Consider the following 7762-nt stretch of genomic DNA (forward strand, 5'->3'; position numbering starts at 1 on the left):
TTTTTTTTTTTTTTTTTTTATTATGCATCTACCCTAAGTTAGGTTGGGCATTGGAGCCATGGTGGCAAGCAGTACTAGAAACAGCTCCTGTCCTTTTGGAATTAGCATCTGTCAGAAGATAAGGAATTAAATGAGCAAATTGTGTATATTATGAGAACTGTGTGGAGGCAAGTAGAGGTGCTATGGTACTTGTAACAAGAAACCTAGGTCAGTCTGGGGCATTCATAGAAGCTTCTAGAAAGAAGTGACATTTATTCTGAGACCCAGTGGGAGGCTTATGAAGAGTTGGCCAGTGAAAAAAGGCAGGGCAGTGGGAAAGTATGTGCCAGGCAGAGGGACTAGCTCAGTGGCATTTGGCATTGACTACTTTGGAGAAACCTGGGGAAAATTTGGCCAGTTAACTTAGAATCTTAGATGGGGTGAAGGCAACCAAGTAGGCCAAGGCATGAGTTTTATCCTGTTTTTAAAAGATACTTCCCAGGTGATTCTATTGTGCAGCCAGGGTCAAGTGTTATTGGAATGGCAGGTTCAAAGAGAGGCCAAAGGGAGGAGGGTGCCCACCCAGGGTGTGTGAGAGACTGAAGGCCTTTCAGAAGAACAATTGCTAAGTGGATCCCATGTGAAATGGAGGGGCAAGGCAGAGAGAGAAGGTGCTTGGCTGAGGAGAGCCCCTCCCAAGTGGCATTTCTTCTCTGTGTAGGGAGAGATCATTTCCCTCCAGAGCTCTCAGCCTGGTGGGGCTTCCCTAGCAACAAGAATCCTCCCATGGGGCCTAATTATCTCCTCACCTGCTTTTGGTGATTTGAGAAAGGCCAGGGCAAGAACAAGAATGGGGTTTTTAAAATCCTGCTTCTTCCTCTGATTTCATAAGCAGAGAAAGACCAAACAGGCCTTGCTTGAGACTGGCTGTTGTCTGCTTTTCACCAGGACTAGGCAAGTTACGGTGTCAGACTTATTAGCTTTGCTTCAGCAAGCTAGTGAGCAGAGTTAGGAAGAATCTATTAGAAATAGTAACTACTCTTACTGTGTGTGTCATGGTGAATAAATGTGAAAGCTCTGAGGTGGGAGATGTACCTAGGGAATCACCTTGTTGAAGGTCATGGGTATCATTGACTTTGTGAGGGATGGTCAAATTACTCTTCCAAGTTCACACTTTTATGAGATGCTACATAGGAAAGTCCAAGGAAAAAATAGAACTCAAAAACAGATGGAAGCTGGGCATTGGGTAAGAAAAGGGAAAACTTAAAATCTCCACCCTCTTCACTACTCTTGCATGCCTCTTAACCCCAAGTAAACAGTGTTTTTCTTGACTTTGCAAATTTGCTTTTAATCTTAAAAAGAAAAAAACACATTTGGAAGGAAATACCTTATCTTCTCTCACCTCAGTTCAGGAAGGGGCAAGTTGGAAGGAGGTTATAAATAAGCAACTCCTTTCCTTTTTGGAATCCATTAATAACCAGTCTGAGAGCTATGTCTAACCTTTGCTCTCTAGCTGCTATGAGCCATTTCTCAAAGTTGGACAATGATTTCTCTGGATCAGAGTCAATGGGGCTATCATTGTTATTTATTTAGAAAAGAAGAAGGGGTTTAGAGAACTCAAGTAGCTATCTTCCTTAGGTCCTCTCTTTGTGGAGCTGGGTCAGTTCCTATTCTGGTCCTGAGACTCCACCAGGAAAGCTAAGATTCAGTGATTCCCCTTCCAGCTGTGAACTGTTTGATGTCTGACTTGCACCCTATTTTTCCTGGAAATGTATATTTTGTCCCACTCTATCTGGCACAAGGAAGACTTGTTTAAAGACGGCAGGCCTTGGAGAGAAGTGAGACCCTGAGCCCTTAACCTGGCTCCTCCTCTATTCTGGTCCCTGTGCTCAGCACCTACTAATCATCATCGTGACTCATTCTTACATACCTTGTTTTATAGACTAGGAAACTGGGGCTCAGAAAGTAAGGCAACTTCCCCAGGTCAGTTATCAAATGGGATACAATTCCTAATCTTTTTGAAGTACTTTCTACATGCTAGGGATTCTTAGCATTTAAACAAAGATCTCTTTAAATCCTTATCATGTCCCAATGAGTTAGGTACCATTATCATCTCAACTTTATACATGAAGAAACTGAGACACTGAGAAGGCAGGAAAGTTTATTGAATTATAGCCTGAGTAGTTACCTAGCCTTGTTGGTACTTGACATTTTCCACCTAATGAATGAAGGTGGTCAGTGACTTAGCTATCTTGCCCCATCCTGTATCATGAATATGCTCCCTTCCTTCCTGTGTCCTTTCTTCCTTTATTACAGAATTTACCAGTAGGTATAGGAGATGGTCTCTGCCCCATGGGTGATTTAAAACAAGCAGTACAGGGGAAGCAGCTTGGTCACAGTGACAGTGACCATGTGTAGTTAAGTACCAGAATGAGTAGATAGCGGGTAGTTGGGGCTCAGTGGTACAACACTTGCCTAGCATGCTGGAAGTCCTGGTTCCATCCCTAGCACTGAAAAAAGAAAAGATGGCACAGAGATCCCAGAAGGGGCTAAGTAAGGCTTGAAGAAAGGATTGTATATTTCATCAGTGGATTTCAACTCACTGAAGCCAGCAGCTGTCAAACTTATACATGCATCAGAATCACCAGGAGATGACAGAGCACCTATCTAGCATGCACAGGACCTTGGGTTCAATGTCCAGCACTGTTTAAAACAATCACCTGGAGGACTTGTTAAAACACAAATACACAGATTACTGGACTCCCCTCTTCTTCCCTCAGGTTTTTGATTCAGTAGGTCTGGAGTGAGGCCTGAGAATTTGCATTACTAACAAGCTCCTATTGCTGCTGTTTTAGGGCCCAAACTTGAAAAACCACTGACTTAAACAATAAGTACTATTTTTAGAAGTGTCAGAAAAAGGAAATGCATGCTATCTGTGTATTAGTTAGAGTAGGTTAACTGTCAACAAACAAACATTAAGTCTCCATAGTATAACACAGCTTTAATCCTTTCATGTTACAGTCCATTGAGGGTTAATAGGGGAGTGTTCTCCATACGGTCATTTGGGAGCACAGGCTCTTTCTATATTGTAGCTTTATTACTCCCTAGGATGGTAGAGTCCTCCATTGGGTCCTCTGAATCTAGCCAGTAGGTGAGGGGAAAGAGTATGCAGGATTGTGTAGAAGATTTTTATAGCTCAGGTCTAAGGGAGAAATCCATCATTTCTGTCCACTTCCCATTGGCCTGAACTTCATTACACAGCTATGCTTAACTGCAGAGGAATCTGGGAAACAAGTCTAAGGTGAAAAGGAAACAGAATAAAAAAAATAATAATTTTTTCAGTCATTGCCATAGCCTGTTTGAGAATCCACATGGAACATAGTTTGACTGGAGAGGAACATTCATGTTCAGAAAATAAACGAGTATTTCATTCTCTTCCTAGGAAATTTGCTGCAGACAATTCAGGTCATTATTTAGTGTCATTATAGTATAGGTGTTGGAGTGGGAGAAAGATCATTTAGACCCAAACACTCTTCATTCAAAAGCAGGATAGCTGACTATAACTTCACAGTACCTGTTATTTTTTCTATAAAAATCAAGATAAGATACATAGAATCACTAGCCTAGTACCAAGCACATAAAAACTGAGAGTAGTTATTTCTGTGTTCTCTGCACTCATATAGAGAGAAACAGCCAAGCTCTTGTAACATAGTGTGCCCTTTCAGGTGGACAGCTGTGGGATTTAGTTTTTAAAGGACATGAGTACAATTCCAATCTCAGCAGTTGGGTGGCTGTTCTAAGGGCTAAACCATTATGACTCAGATATACCACAGATACTCAGGCCAAGCCAGCAACGCCCAAGGGAATGCATAGACCAACAGATCATAAGATTCATGAAGTACTTGGTTTCTGCCATTATCCTGCCTGGAATCAACACACTCCCCAGCTGGGTCACTTTGACCTTTGTGCCTCAGTTTCCTCGTGTATAAAAAGGGGAAAATCATTATCCATGTCATAGGGTGGATGTGATAATGGAATGAAAAAAGACGAGGTTATTCTGAGAATTATTTGATAAAGATTCATAAATTTCCTAGCCATGTATGACCTTTCACCATTTCTTTCTCTTGGCATTATTTATCTGAGGCTAATATGGGTGGAGGTTCTTTGAGTGTATAAAACTCTTATTCTTTGTTTTGCATTAGGATGGCCACCCTGGACCTTCCAGAGCTCTGTCTTCCTCCCACAACTCAAGTGTTCATTAATGATTCTGGGGCCCCTGAACTGTTGATGGACATGAAGGCAATCTGAGAAAGGAGGTGGTGAGGGATTCTTGAGTTCTGTGTCAAAGCTGTGCCTGCATGTTTGACTGGTGGCCAACCACTGAGTGAACCCAGAAGCAGAGATGAAAGTCTTCTGGGCTCCCTGATGGCAGTAGCAACGCCCTTAAGGTCCCCTCCTCCTCATTCCAGCCCAACACAAATTTCCTTCGTTCCACCTTATTTCCTTGTCTCATGTCTGGGCTCCTTAAAAAATGCCTTTACTTCTCCCTCATTCAAATGGTGCAACTGTGGGTGATTGAAACCACATTTTTATATGTGTCAAAATCAGTTCAGCCCTTAGAAAGAAATAATAATATAAATTGGATCATATATCCTAAGTGGATACCACCAGCTAATTCATTTGTTAGACTGTTCAGCTACATGGGATTAAGTGAGTGTTTACTCTTAAGCAGTTGCATGTGGGTCTCATTAATACGCACACACTGGCATGCCTGGTGCCTAATATCTTGTCAAATAAGGGAGCATATAGAAGGCCCTTGAAAACCACCAAACTGCAGGGAGCCATTACTTCCTCAGTGAAATCAGCTTCCTTGTGGCTAATGAGGGTGGGGCTGGGGGAGCTGGCTGGCTTTGACGTGATGCTCCAGAAACCTGGTGTCTTGCACTTCTATTAGCCTCTCTCTAAAGCGGATGAGGACAAAAAGAGGCCCTGCACACCTACTTTAGTATGAAGGGAGTATGGCTTAAGAATCTCATTGTGTGTAAGTGGGCATAAGGGGCATGGGAAAAAAATTTATTTTGGAATGTCCATGCCCCTTATCAAAATGCATACTTAGTAAATTCCTTGCAGCCCCAGACAGGCAGTGATCTATCCCCTCTCTAGTCCAAGAATGGGTCAAGGGCTAGGAGTACCAGCACCACATTCTTGGGCCCTACTCTAGCCCTATGAAATCAGAATATAATTTTAATGTATAATTTATGCACATTAAATTGAAACCATTTAAAATGGTCTAAACCATTTGCTCTTGACCTTAGCTGCACATTGAATATAGCTGAATAATTGTTTCATTTTGGTTTGTTTGGTACTGAGAATTGAACCCAGGATCTTGTTTATGCTAAGAACATGCTCTATCACTGAGGTATACTCCCAGCCCACAAGATGGAAGGTTTTTAAAAATCCTGGTGCCTGCCTCCCACTCCTACAGATTCAGAAGGGATTGGTATAAGAAGGGATTGGTATAACATGTGTCTATGCATCACATCAAGATTTTTAAAAGTTCTCCAGGCAATTCTAATGTGTAGCCAAGGTGTAGGAAAACCTACTCTGTCTGTGCCTCAATTTCCTTAATTTTTAGTGAAAATTACAAGGCTTGTTTTACAGGTGATTAGCAGGATGCAGGGAGGAAACACTGGGAACCATCCAGTGGACCCTCTTCATCAAACTTCCCCATATTTATTTCTGTCCTTCTTGACTTCCCATTTTCCTACCTCCTGAACAGTTTCTTTGTCCCCAAATATAAGAGTATTTGGAAGTAGTCCTGAGAAGTGTTTGGGAATTATTTTCATTTGGAATTTTCTTGTTTTCTCTCTCTCTCTCTCTCTCTCTCTCTCTCTCTCTCTCTCCCTTCCCCCCTCTCCCCCCCTCTGTTTTATTGCCATAATAATGAAATTTATTTTTAGTCTAATTAGTTATACATGACAATAGAATGCATTTTTTAATTTTAATTTTAATTTTTTGGTACCAGGGTATGAACTCAGGGGCACTCGACCACTGAGCCACATCTCCAGCCATGTTTTGTATTTTATTTAGAGACAAGGTCTTACTGAGTTGCTTAGTGCCTCGCCATTGCTGAGGCTGACTATCAACTTGTGATCTTCCTGCTTCAGCCTCCCAAGGCACTGGGATTACAGGCATGCACCACTGCACCTGGCAGTAGAATGCATTTTGACACATCATACATAAATGGAGTATAATTTCTCATTCTTCTGGTTGTACATGTTGTAGAATCACACCAGTTGCATAATTATATATGTACATAGGGCAATAGCAAGAGCATCATTTATTCATGTTTTTAAATCTCCATTTTATACTTATATTTTTGTACTACCAACAGCTGGGGGACAAAAAGTGAGGAAGAATGAATTTGGAATGATTCCTTTCAGGGACCCACACTTACATTGTATCTACGAAATTTTGGCTTGTACATTATTGGCTGGTCCAGTGTAGATCAGAGCCCTGAGAGCACACCAAACATTTCATTTGGCCATCAGATTATCTTTTATAACAGGGTACGTAAGGTGTTTTGAAACAGAACTCCTAAACTAGGGATCCCACATGAGGTGGGAGAGATTCATTTCTCCCAGCTCTTTCCTGCTAAGCACAACTAGAAACATTGGAAATTATATAAAAGGCAAAATAATGCTATTAGTATCCATTTATCCCCAGGACAACAAGAGCTCTAACCTATAATATCAGTACTGTGTCTGTATTCTAGGTTAATTGCTCAGGTTTTACTCTTTTGTGTCTGGCTTCTTTTACTCTGTATTATGTTTTCAAAATTCATCTATGGTGTTGTATGTAGTTGCAGATTGTTGTAGAAACAGATTTTGAACAAACATTGATCTTGGACTCTTTGCAGTGTTAGGACTTGAGTAGACTAAATTTTGTAGCTTGTTTAAACTTTTTTCTTAATAGAGAAGCATAAGATCAGTTAAATGAACTTTAAATTTTCAAATAAAGATCAACAAAATATAAGTTTGGGGACATAGCTCAGTGGCAGATCTCTTAACTAGCATGAGAAAGGCCCTGGTTCTACAACAACAAATTAACAAAATCATCATCATCATCATCATTATCTCTAAATCTGTCATCCAGAGAAAATTATTCTTAATACTTTGGTGTATATATATATGTTAGTTTTTGCTGTACACGATTCAATAAATGGGCTTATAGTCTACATATTGCTTTGTAAATTGGTGTTTTCATTGATTAGAAGCAATAATGTATTTCTGTGTCACAAAATATTCTTTTTACCCCTTCAAATATTATATAGATTCTTCTTTGTATTTAGGGTTCATATTTTAATCTTCATTCCTTTGCATGGGATTCATAAGCTGCCTCAAACATCTTTCATTGTCACAGAAATGTAATCAGCAACATTGCCAACTGTTCCGGAGGCAACCAGGCTTTAATTTTTGTCTTAATCATGTATTTGCCTCAAGCTTGTAGGTGCCAATTTGTGTCTGTTAGGTAGCAAGAAGCTGAGGGGATATAGTGTCAACTTGGAAAGGTCTCTATGCATTTCTGAAATGAAGCTCAGTCTTAGTTGACCACTGCTTGATCTCTGCTTATCTTCAGTAAGTCAGGAGCTAAGGGGTGTTTTTTAAATATATATATTGATTCACCTTCAGGTTGAGGTTATTTTTTCTGTCAGCCAAAAAAATCAAACTGTATCTGCCAGGCGTTGGGGTCACAATATTCTAATTCTTTTTTTTTTTTTTTT

This window comes from Marmota marmota, unplaced genomic scaffold, assembly GCF_001458135.2.
Source record: "Marmota marmota marmota unplaced genomic scaffold, marMar, whole genome shotgun sequence".
Taxonomy (NCBI): Eukaryota; Metazoa; Chordata; class Mammalia; order Rodentia; family Sciuridae; genus Marmota; species Marmota marmota.